The sequence below is a fragment of the Alligator sinensis genome, unplaced genomic scaffold (genome assembly GCF_000455745.1).
Source record: "Alligator sinensis unplaced genomic scaffold, ASM45574v1 scaffold264_1, whole genome shotgun sequence".
In the NCBI taxonomy this organism is placed as follows: Eukaryota; Metazoa; Chordata; order Crocodylia; family Alligatoridae; genus Alligator; species Alligator sinensis.
Window position 1 is genome coordinate 6,479,835 of NW_005841831.1, and position 12,968 is coordinate 6,492,802.

General features: G+C 48.2%; 1 long non-coding RNA gene across 1 annotated transcript; it reads left to right on the plus strand.

The window, feature by feature from the left end:
* The first annotated feature begins 5,720 nt into the window (after positions 1-5,720).
* LOC102369086 lies at positions 5,721-10,139 on the plus strand. Its single transcript, XR_322799.1, has 4 exons — positions 5,721-5,986; positions 8,254-8,312; positions 8,842-8,984; positions 10,018-10,139. It is a non-coding gene; the product is annotated as an uncharacterized LOC102369086 (long non-coding RNA).
* The last annotated feature ends 2,829 nt before the right edge of the window (positions 10,140-12,968 follow it).

Sequence of the window (12,968 nt, forward strand, 5' to 3'; positions counted from 1 at the left end):
AAACTTTCCTTTACAATTCTCAGAACTAATGAGTCTGTGTGCTCTTGATTCCAGGATCTGCGGTTTCAAGTAAAAACCCAAATATTGCAAGATTCAGGATCAAATGATGAGAAAGGGCATTACCATGGCAAATGCACCACTCAGATCAACCCTGTCCAGGGTGCTCTGGGAGAGACATGATCGTCCTCTGGGAAGTTCTTTCCATTTCTAACTTTGAGGAGAAGGATTTCACCCAGGTCAGCCCATCCATGCACCTACCTCAAACAGTCCAGAAGGGATGAGGGAGAAATCTCCTAAGTGCAAGCACCACATTGGATTGTGGTGGGCAGCTCTAGGTTGGGACCCCTTAAAAGCCCCAGTGTGAAGGGGCAGCTTCCATTGAGCTGGGGGCATGAGGAAGTGAGGCTATAGCACACAGCAGGCAGATTTTGTGAAGCTGCTCTAACTTAGGGTTGCCTGAGTCACACTGGGAGGCATGTATACCCTGGAGGCAGCCCAAACGGAGAGAGTACTAGGGAAACTTTGCTCATCCTCTCCATGGGTTGCACCATGCCTGCTATGGCTCTTTTGGGGTGTGACCCAGCCTGGGAAAATCTATTTCCCTTCCCTTTCAGCTCTTAATCATTAATGTTTCTTAAAGTGCTTAAAAATCTGTGGCTGGAAGAGCCCATAGAAATGCAAAGCATTATTAATTAATGATGATTATTGCTTTCTTCATCTTTGGCCTCACTTCCCAGCTCTCACACCCAGAGCTCTCCCTGGCTTATGGAACCTTGCACATAAAGTGCACTGTCTGGTCAGGGCCATGTCATATAATCAAGGTGATGCCTTGACAAATCTCCATTATGCATGCAGTGTTTGTATGCAGCATGTACAGTGGAGCACAGCAGTGCCTGTTGGAATCAATGGAAGTGGATTTTAGGACAATGATCTGATGGAGAGTAATCTGCAGGCTCCACAATACAGGAATTTAGCTCTAAGAATTTCTCTGAGGTGCCTGTTTAGAAGAGGTCCTCCGTGAGTCTTTCTTTTGAGCCTTACAAAAGCCCCTATGAGCTGTTTGGGTGACACCCTACACTGCTGATCTGGTTATCCCCAACCTAAGAATAAAAGCAGCCACTGTAATACTCAAAAGAGACAGGCAAGGGAAATGGGCCTGAATAAAAACCTCCCCCTACGCAGCCCTGGCCTGCGCATGTGTGTGCATTTGAAAGGGAGAGAGAGAAAGAGAAATGCAGAACAACAGTACGTGACTTGATCCATCCCTTGTAATATATAACAATGCACCATCATATTCAAGAAGGGCACATTACAATGGATGGAGCAGAGCAGAGGAGTGGTACCCATACAGCTTGGGTAGGTACCACTCTAGGTTTCTCACCTTAGCTTCAGTACTGACTCCCTCTACAACGTAAGGTGTGGTCTCAGTTTCCCAACTTGTGAATAGGGATAATGAGATTCATGTCCTGGTCCCATAGTCCTATACAGGCAAATAGACTCCCAAGAATTGCTTACCTTGAGGGATGTGTGGAAGTGAGTGAGTCCTTGATGGGAAATATAGCCTGCTGTTGCTGTACAAATCTGAAGGCGACACTGTGGCCCAGATAGCAGGGGGTCCCACTTGGCTTAGTCACATCGTATCTACAGAGTTCTGCTAGGGCCCCAAGTGTCTGACACTAGCTCTAGGCCATGTGTAGATGAAACAAATGGCATGTGTGCACATCACTTTAAAGTGGGCTAAATGCTTTTTCACTGCTTTAATGGTGTTGGTGTTTGCACGCCTCTGTGGCGTATTGCGCATTAATTCCAGCCGCTGTAGGAAATTTGGTGGCGTAATGCACCTTAAATACAGCCATGGAGAAAAGCACTGGGCTCCGTGCAGCTCCGTGGCATTGCAAGAAGCCCTGCAGGCAGCAGCCCGGGAAGGCAGGCTCCACTCAACCAGGACCACCTGAGCCAGATGCCTGAGGGTGGGTGCCGCCTAGGAGGTACCGCAGCCAGGAAGGGAAGCACCAGGCCCCCACTGCAGCCCAGGGACCGCTCCGCCTGTCTGCAGCTCATTCTCCCCTCCCCGCCACCAGAGAGGCAGGTTAGATGAGCCTGATCCCTGCCCCCTGAGCCTGCCTGCCTGTCTGAGTGGTACGGGGGGCCTGGTGCTTCCCTTCATGGCTGCGGTGCCCCGCAGAACTGCCCGAGCCGGGTGTTGCCTGGGGGTGGCCATCGCTGCCACAGAGGGAAGCACCACCAGAGAGGCAGGTAAGTGTGGGGTATGTGCATGACACGGGGGTTTTAAGGGCCCTAAATTGAAATGGTGGGTTTAAAAACCCACTGCTTCGATTTAGGGCCCCTATTTCATCTACACACACCCCAGGTAAGAATCAATGTACTAGAATGAGAAGGGACTTCAAGCAACATCTAGGGTCGAATTCTGCCTCACTTTATTTGCCGCAATGAGAGTTTCCCAAGTAGCCTTGTTGGCACTTAGGCACAGTTTCCAGTTCTATTACCCATACAGTATGAACCTGTACATTTCTAGACAGCTACTGAGCATGCACAGTAGGCTACACACTGGCTGGACAGGTACACAGAAGACACAAAATTCTACTTGACATAAATCAATGAGGGCTAGATAGATACCAGAAGGGAAGGGCGTTCCTTTGCATTAGGCCAAATAGCTGACTGCTTTTCCCAAGGAAGCAGGAAGCAGAAGTTTCAGGAATCTTTCACTCAGAAGGGTTTGAACCTACATATGCTTTCATTTCCCAGCACAGTGCTCTCACCACTAGCTTCAAGTGTTATGCAACCTTGCTTCTGAAGCTGCCTGTCTGAGCAGCCATGAGAGGCAAATATGTGGGACCAGGAGGAAGAGCCAAATCTTGAGAGTTTATGCCTCAGTAAGATGACTGTTGCTTTGGAAGGGAGCAGTGTTTCTCTTAAATGGACAGAAACTGCCCCACTGCTATGTTATCCAATGAACAATAAAGGCAAGATGCAGTGGATCAGCTTTGAAAGCAGGGTTGTAGCTAGGCTAGGAAAATGCCGAGCAGGTAGAGCACTCTGCTAAGGAGTCAGAAATGCAGCTTTAAACACCCTTTGAGTGAGGGGGGCCTAGTGCCTGAGTCTCCTGCTTCCCTGGTGAATGCCCTAGGTACACAGCTATCAAGGCGAAAATTTAGGAGGTTCCCTCTCCTGCTGATTCTTTAAGGAACTACATCTATGTGCATGCATACTGCCTGGCTAGTACTTAACCTACAGAACATGAGCAGTAAGCTGTATGGATACTTATGCGTTTACATTGCACGGGTGATAGAATCGCAAACAGTGCATATGTGCCAAACATGCCCCTTACCTAACCGGAAAACTGCCTTTTAGGCACATGGAGAGAAAGAATTCTGTCTCTAGCTCAGCTCCCAAAAGCAGAATCATAAAATCATGGAAAAGGAATCTGTAGTCATGTCTCCATGTCCATCAGGAAGGGGGCTGGGTGTGGGCTGGGGCAGAGGGCAGCCTGGCAGAGTTTTTTAAACAGAGATTCTCCCTCTCTGCTGGGTGTAGCTTACCATCTGTGGGCTGCTCCCATATATGAGATGACAGCTCCCTCAGCCAAAAGACTGGGCTCTTCGATAATCCCTCAAGCACTCTGAACCCCAGGCTGTTTACAGCACTTGGATCACGAATGACTGACATTGCAGAATGGATCTAGGAACGTTTCCATCTTCATTTCAGATGAAAGACGAAGCATTTGGCAGCATTGAGCTTGTAAGCATTCATGTGTGTGGAGAGGAGGGGTGACAAGTCATTTAACAGCATCGATTCCGCACATGGGTGTGGACGTGGGTGCGCATACGTGTACACGTGTCTGAGCGTGTAGAGGTAAGGGGGGAAAGGGTGCTTCGATCAGATATGCCAACAGAGGAAGAAACATTTGCTGACAACATCTGCGTTTTTTGCTGACTGACACGCCAGAACTTTGGGGGTTTTATTAACAAAATTTTAGATATACAAGCAAAGCCAATGAATGACATATGAGAGAATGCTTGTATTGGGCCAAGCTCAGTCTGGCTGTATGTAGGCCACTTATACCAGGGCTCAGTTTGGTCCACAATAATGACAATTACCATTCAAGACAATGGCTTAGGTCTACATCATAGAGGAGGAAGTGGTTATGCAGGTAGTAGTTTATTTTCCTATCTCTGATACTGCCTTCTCTTGTGCAGTTCACTTTGCTACGCTGCTTCTGTTTCCTCCTTTGTAAAATTAGAATGACTTTAATTATTTGTATTACCTAAAAGCCCAACTATGGTCAAGATCCTATTGCATTAGGTCCTGCACATGCACAAAACCACTGTCTGCCCCAAAGACCTTGCAATTTGAGTAGGTGGAGGGGGACCAGACCCTGAGGTCCCATGGCAGCTCTGTGGCAAAGCCAGGAAAAGAACCTTAGTGTTTTAACTTTCATCTGAGAACTTCTTGCCCTGGGACCATGCTGCTGCTCTGATAATCCTGACCCACTTAATATTATCTATGTAATAAAAATATATCCTGTCTGTACCTAGTGCTAGTTGAGTCAACTCTTTGGTTGTATTTGGAAAGAGGTCAACCGAATATGGTTGAGGAAAGTTCTGTGTCAGTGTACAAAAGGTGGTCAGTGCAGGTCTATCCCAAATGACTTTGTTGGGCATTGCAGGCTGTCCAAGGAAGGGCAGTGCAAGCATAGTCATGCCTGGTTTCACTCAGCACCAAGGCTGGCTGGATCCAAGCTGATCCCCTCTCTCTGGCCTGTCACCAAGTGTCTATGAAGGGATGATTTTGAACAGACAGTAGCTTGGTGATAAGGGAATAAGCAAGGCTGAGAGGGGACTTGAAATGCAAAATCCCCACACAAAGACTTCAACTTCCTCCTCATCCCAAACTCAGGCATGTCTACACTAGATGGCAGCACATCCCAGCAAGGATGGTCCTGAGTGTCTTATTGACCCACTCCCATCCACACATTCACAATGTGCTAGTGAGGACACTGTGGGGATCTCCAACATGGTTGCCCTCAAGCCCTTGCTTTCCAGTGGACTTGAGAGCACAAGAAATCCACTGTGTCTTCAGAGGCACATTTCTGGGTTGGAGAGTCTGAGAAAAAGTGGGTGGATGGGACAAAGTGGGAGTGTTTGTGCAAGCGATGCTGATGCTGCTGTGATGCTGACAGGCCGTTAAGGGCCAGCCTATGACATTTAGATGCTGGTCTACATTTCCTAAACCCCTGGGGAGCCATGGACACTTGATGCAGCCTTTGAGGGATGGACATGAGGTGTCTGGGAAGCCAAAGCCCAGCTGTGTGACATAGCAGCTTGGTTTGCTAGGGCTACATAAGAAATAAAACTTTCAAACCCAAGCCCTGGCAATTAATGTGTCTCTGACCTCCACGTTAATCACATGCTGGATTGGCCCACTCCTGTGATGCCAACTCCATTTTCTGGCAGAAAGGGGCATGTTGGTGCTCACCTCTGGGGCCATAAGAAGGTTATGAATATCAGCTACAAGGATGGTGGTGCAGGGCTGACAGGCAGCGCAGGGGCTGCTGGAGCAGGCCAGCAGAGGGAAGGGTTAAGTGCGATTGGGAGGCTCTGACATTTTGCTAATGTGCTGTGTTAATTGATTCGCTCATTTCCATTTGTTCCTGTTAAAGAGAGACAGATGAGAGTGATCCTGCAGTGCAGCGACTTGGCAGGGAGCGTCTCCACTGAGTGCAGATGTGCTCCTGACTCATTTATTACCATCAGGTCTCCAGGCTACTGACGAGTGAGCGCGCTGAGTATAGCTGCTTTTTCAAGGCTCTGGAAAGGAGCAAGGGAACTGGGCCTTGAGTCCTTACTTCTCATGTATTGAGGCTGTGTCCAAATGCACCCTGCTTCAACAGCGAGGCTTACCTGTAGTTCACCAGCTGGGGGCTGCCAGGAGTAACTGCATGGAGTGCCGGATTCAGTGGCAGCAGGTGGGTCCTTGCTCCCTGTCCCCTCCTCTGGGTTTCCTCCACTGCCCTGAAGGCTCCAGTTGCAGGAAGTAGCTATGCAGGGTCCTGGACTGGGTTGGAGATGGGCAGCATTGGTAGGCAGTCTCTCCTTTTCAGTGCCTGCTCCAAGCCAGTGGGGAACCTTGGGGTGACCAAGCAGAGAGCAGGTTCTGGAAGGAGGGATCTGCCCACCACTGTCACTGTCCCTAGCTATGCCTGGTACCTCCTGAAGCCACTCACAATGGTCCCCAGCTGAATTGGGGCACGAGTGACCTGGAGTTTCCCCCACCACTGAGTCATCCAGGGACAGGGGTGGTGGGGGCAGGTCCCCGCTTCCTATGCCCAGAGGCAACTGCAAGGAGAGGTGCCATTGAGCACTGAAGGGGAGAGGGTGCCCAGATAGGGGTTGAGGGTGCAGGTGTGCTATGGTGTAACATGTCTCCAGGTGTTTCAGTTTCACCCCCCACACCTCCATTTTTGAAATCCTACATCTGCCCTTGGCTGCGGCCTTCAGCACAAGCCCACAAGACCCACAGAACAGAAGCCTGAAAGCACTGAAATGAGGTTAGAAAGAAAAGTCTCTTGCTGCAGCTGCAGAGCTAGGGCGGTAGAAGGAGCCCTTGGAGATGGGAAGAAAGAGGACGCAGACTGAGTGACAATATAGACAATATAAGACACTATATTTGGGGGATTATTGGGGCTCCAGGCTTTCCAGCCCCTATCAGGTCTATGTCAGCAGCCTCAGTTGTATGTTGTAACATGGCCTTCCCATCCCTGGGAAGGAAGAGAGTTATTATTAGGGTGACCATACATCCAAGTTTGGCCGGATGAGTCCTGGATTTTGGAGGCTAGTCCCAGTCAGGAGGTGAAAATTTAAACAAGCGTCCTGGGGGTGGGGCATAGGGTGCAGTCCAGCAGGAGGGTGGAGCAGCATGAGCTGTGAAATAGGAAGCCACAGAACACATCAAAATTGCTCTAAAATAGGTTAGCTTGATTAGTGGAATGACCATTACAAAGGGGAGACGATAGTTTACACCTGTGAAGTAAAGAGCAATGGGTTATTAATGGGTCATTGACTTCCTTAGCTGCCTGAATAGTAATAGCAATGTTGCATCACACCTGCCTGCCCCTTGGGGGGGGGTCCCAGATTTCACATTGTCCCATATGGTCACCCTAATTATTGCAGATTGGGCAAGGGAAGGGTATCAGTGGCACTCGGGGAAGGTGCATGATTAATTTATGGCATGCCAGCCAAAAATGTTGGTCTCCACTGGACTGGATGATTCCTGAAATCCTCAGATTCTGTCACTAACAACAAAGTACTGCAGCAGCACCCTCCAGCGTTCATGGGATCTCAGGGTTTAAACAAATAAGCAAGTTATCTTGAGTTCAATAGGGGTCTGGGTTTTATCACAGAGCACCTAGTGTGTAGTGACTGTCCATGTGCTGAATTTACTCCATGGTTAGTGAAAGGTAAGTGGTTGCTCAGCACTGTTTCACTGAGGAGTATGGTATGGAAACAGATCTCAGCTGACATCTCATTTGTGCCTCCTTAAAAATGTTTATAGCATCACAAAATGTGAGCAAATAGATGTTGCTGCCCTTTGTTGCACCACATCAAAGGGAAATAAGGTAGTAATAGACTGCTGCTTTATTGTGGCAGACATCTAGCTCTGAGGCAAGAGAGTACAGGCAGTCTGAGCTGCTCATACTCTCCAGCCACCCTGGGCAGGTGCTCTTGGGGACTTGAGGGTACCTCAAGATCCTGGAGCACGTGCCCACTTTCCCCATTGCTGAGAGGCACCCTAGGAAATCTCAGGGTGCCTCTCCATAAGAGGGGGGTTGGGTTTTCCCACTCAGCCAGATCCATCCCCTGCAATCACAGGAACAGGTCTGGCAGAGCAGGGAAAGCAGGGCTTTTCTCTGTTCAGCCAGGATCACTCCTGCAATTATGGGGAACAGGTCAGACTGAATGGGGGAAGCAGAGAGATCACCTCATCCATTGTCCCACACCGTCAAGGGTGAAACAAGGGATGATAGGTGTTTTGCCTACTTCAGCAGATCAGCTGTGCCATAACCCATCGTGGCACAGCTGAGCCACTTCATTTAGTGATGTCTGTTTCTAGCCATGGTTTAACTTTCAGTTAGTTTGAGATAAATGTGAGCACGTGGACAGTCACTGCACATCAGCCACTTTGCAGTAACAAACCACCCCCTTTGAACTCTCTGTCATTTGTTCTTTTTCCTAGCCCCTGAGAACGCATTATGAAGCCTACAAACTAGTGCAATTAATATCCCCATCTTTCAGGTGGGTAAACGCAGAAGGGTTATGAAACTTGTCCCCAGCCACACCGGGAGTCAAGCCCAGAGAGAAATGGTGTGTGCTGGTTTCCTCCTAGCCAGGCATAGGAACCATATGTGAGGGAGAGATGTTGGGCTGCGACTACCTGCACCATTTCTCCCCTGGAACACTGAAGAACAGGGGCAAATTCTCACCAGAGCTACCATCTCCCATGCCCTTATCTTATTAGATCTGGCAGTGTAGACAAAGGCCATCCAAAGCCCATCAGCCTCTCTTGCCTCTTACCCATCTACCTATATGCAGTGTGTGGTTGCAAAGAAAGCAATGCTCAGTGATCACAATTAGCTGAAGTAGCTTGATCCCATTTTTTGTCCCTTTTTTGGCCAGATCAAAACGTTTCATTTACATTTCATTTTCAATAAATTTTTTTATGGAAAAAATCAAACTGAAGATGTTTTAGACATTTTAATTGAAAAATCAAAATTTTCCTAAAAATGCAAAGGACATTATTTTATTCATTGTCTGTCCAAAACAGATTTGAAGCAGCTCCTCAAGTGGCCAGGCTCTGGCGCACACTGTCCTGGCCCAAATGGTAGTTTGCTTTCATCGTGGTGAAACTTCTGTCTGACTGTCGCGCTGAGCAGAAGCAGAAAAGAATGAAGACCTCTTTGTTGCCAGGTGTGAGAGTCAGAATGTCACTTCCCGCAGCATTCTTGGAAGCAAGCTAAGGAAGTATGGGCTGGATGAATGGACTCTAAAGTGGATAAGAAGCTGGTTGGATCGTCGGGCTCAGTGGGTAGTGATCAATGGCTTGAGGTCTAGGTGGCAGCTGGTATCAAGTGGAGTGCCCCAAGGGTCAGTCCTGAGGCCAGTTTTGTTCAATATCTTCATTAACAATCTGGAAGATGGGCTGGATTGCACCTTAAGCAAGTTTGCAGATGACACCAAGCTGGTATAGAGTAGATATGCAGGAGGGAGTCCAGTGGAGGGTACTGAAAACAGTTTGTGGGCTAGGGCACATGACTTATGAGGAGAGGCTGAGGGACCTGGGATAATTTAGTCTGCAGAAGAATTGACTTTGATAGCAGCCTTCAGCTACCTGCAGGGTGGTTCCAGTGAGGATGGAGCTACACTGTTCTCAGTGGTGACAGATGACAAAACAAAGAGCAATGGTCTCAAGTTGCAGCAAGGGAAGTTTAGGTTGGATATTAGGAAAAGCTTTCTCATTAGGAGGATGATGAAGCACTGGAATGGGTTACCTAGAGAGGTGGTAGAATCTGTTCCGTGTGAACAAACTCTCCATCCCCTGAACTCTACTGCCCAGGGGATGGTTTTGGCACCAAACCAACTCCCTCTCCTGCCCCCAAGGTGTGACCTTCTCACCCTCAGGGATGCAACCCCATGCAAACAACCTGCAGACCACATGGCAGCTAGCCAGGTCACATGTCATTGATGGGTCAAGGAGTGGGGTCTAGGAGGAGCGTGTGTGTGTGTGTGGGGGGGGGGGGGACTTCCTTCCTGGGCCAGAGGCAATAGCTCCCCCCAGAGCATCTTCCCTCCTCACAGCCACCCCATGAACCATGATCAACAATGCCAACACCCCAAACCCAAACTCCAATTTATTAGAACATGAGACTTTCTTTAATGTACTTCCTCTTTAGTTCTTTTAAAATTCTTTGTTTTTATTCTTTCTTTTCATTTTATTGTTCAGTGACTGGCTTCCTTTCTACTTTGTGCTAACTGAGGGACATTGTGAAAGTGATGTGCACCGAAATATCCTGGGTGGATCTGTGCTCCTCGTTCATTGTCTGTGACACGTGTTTCTGTAGTCACCATGTCCATTATGGTAACATTCACTGCCACCCTGTGCTTGTGTGTACTGTCTGCTGTTGGTGAGTACCAAAATAGTCTTGTAAAAGTGGTAGAAATGGGTCTGGGGGTCAGTACAGTCCAGGCCTTGGAACGTATCCCTACTTGCTGCATTGTAAAGTGGGTTCCCTTTATACAAATTTGAGTTATACTCTGTTTTCCAGGAATGCATGTACAGCATAAAGAGAGGGAAACCTGTACTTTGAATTTGCACCCTCACTCATTGTGCAAGAGCTCCTCTGTACAGCTGGACCTTCACACTGATGTTCTGCTGTATTGTTAAGAAGATATGAAACAGAAGGCAATGTAGAGCCCCAGCATCAGCATCCGATGAGGAAAGCTGTACGTGGGTTCCTCACAAGATTTCAACCCTTCACTGGAACCTATGTTGGGAGTGCCCTAAGGTATATCACAAACTGCAGAACATGGCTCATGGGGAGTATCATTAGGCAGCTGTGTTCAATTCAGTGACTGAAAATGTTTCAGGATTCTGCACGGTCTCCAGGCTGCAAATAGGTATATTGCTTGCCAGCTAATAGCTCACTCATTTGCAAGACTGCTACACATTTGCTTCAGAAGACCATCAGCAAGCCCTGAATTGCATCACACCCCTCTTCCTGTCTCTGCAATAAAAGGCAAAGGCTTGTAGCAGTTCCTTAGTAGTATATTACATGGACAGTGAGGATTCCCAGATTCCTTGGTGTTGCCAGGCCCACTGGGTGGATCGTCTTCATAATCACTTAGAAGGGCTCAGATAGGGAAATGACTTGCAGCGTTCTATATAGATTTAATAGATTTTTAGGGTCGGAAAGGACCTCAGTAGATCATTGAGTCCAACCCCCTGCCCTGGGCAGAAAAGAGCGCTGGGGTCAGATGACCCCAGGTAGGTGCTTGTCCAGTTTCCTCTTAAAGACCTCCAAGGTAGGGGAGAGCACCACCTCCATTGGAAGCCCATTCCAGATTCTGGTAACCCTTACCATAAAGAAGTTCTTCCTGATGTCTAGTCTAAATCTGCTCTCTGTCAGTTTGTGGCCATTGTTCCTAGTTACCCCAAGGGGTGCCCTGGTAATTTTCCTTCCCCCCCCCCCCCTCCCCCCCCCCCCGATGAATTTGTAGATGGCCACAAGATCACCTCTCAGCCTTCTCTTGCAGAGGCTGAAGAGGCCCAGGTCTCTCAATCTCTCCTTGTAGGGCCTTACCTGCAGGCCCCTAACCATAGGAGTAGCCCTCCTCTGGACCCTCTCAAGGTTATCCACCGCCTTCTTGAAGTACTGCGCCCAAAACTGGACACAGGTTGTGAGAGATGTTATTATATAGATGCTTGATAGTCACCTCCTGGCTGTGATATGGAAAGCCAGTTATAAAGGGTATCAATGCTGAAGAAAATGTTTTACGAACAAAAGGAAAGAGGTAGGAAGAAAACCAGACATAAGAATGTGCCAGGGTCAAACCACCTCCTATAGAGGAAAGGGCAAAACACAAACACATTAAATCAGCCCAATATTTAGGTTGGAGAAAAGTCGAATACAGATCTGAATCTCAGGAGTTGGAGTATAAGCCCTGGATCAAAATAAACTTCTCCCTGTTGGTTCATGGTGGGATCCAAAACCAGAAGGAACTGTTCTACAGGCCTGGTTCAGAAAGGATTGAAATCTACAGTGGATATTCGTGTTTGGTTTAGTTTGGCCAAAGCTCAGTAGAATAGCTAACCTTAGAAGATGACCTGTATTCAAGGAGGAGGTTATCCAATCATTGTCTTTATCATCTTGAAAGGAAGAAGTTGTCATAGGTGCAACTGAGCCATAGGTGACTAGGGCTCAATATTTGGGGGGCATGAGCCTGAGACTCAGGAATAAGCCAAGTCAGGGAGCAAGAGGTCAGAAACCTGGTGTCAAGGGCCAGGAATTACAGACCAGAACTAGAACTTGACCTAGGAGCCATGCACTAGGGACTAGGAACCAGGAAACTGTAAGATAGCAACCAGGGACTGGGAACTGGACACCAGGAGCTAAGGGGGAAGGGGGCATTGAATCTTACCTGCTCCTGCTTTCTGAACTCTGGCAGCAGCTGCTACAGCTTCTGCTGTAGTAGCTTGAGCATCACTGCTGCATCTGAGGGACAGGCTCACTAAACACTGCTGCAGCAGCCTGGCCAACATGGGCTCCATGGGACTTCTCCAGGTGCCCCATTCACTCCCTCTCCTCCCCAAGCTAGGCTCCTGAGTGCAAAGCTGTACCTCCCATAGCAAAACCTCTTAAGGGAGGGGGGAACATTACACTCACCTTGCTCACCCCTCTCCCCTACAGATTACATAGGGGCATGGGGTTGCACCTGCCTGGCTTCTAGGACTGAGCTGCCCTGTTGTGGACAAGACTCCTGGGGGAAGAGGTGGGGCATATTAGTGCTCCTCCAAATTGGTGCTGGGGCCTTAGTTACACTACTGAATTATAATATATGGAGGGGCATCTGATTGGGTTGGGGTGGGTTGGTAAAATATGTTGGTTTTTGTGAATTTGGCAGTGAGTCCAAGCTTTGCATACACTTCACAGAAGTAATCAAGACAGATCTGCAGCTCTTCAAGTGAGTGATCACACACAACACAGTCATCAGCATATTGGAGACCAGTAATGGAGGTGTTGGTAATATTATATTTGGAACATAACTCATTGATGTTAAAGAGCTTGCCATCCATGCAATATTGGATACTGGCTCCAGATAGAAGTCAGTCACCAATGGGATACAGAACAACTGAAATCCAGATGGAAATAGTGTTGAGTCAAACAAGAATGTGTG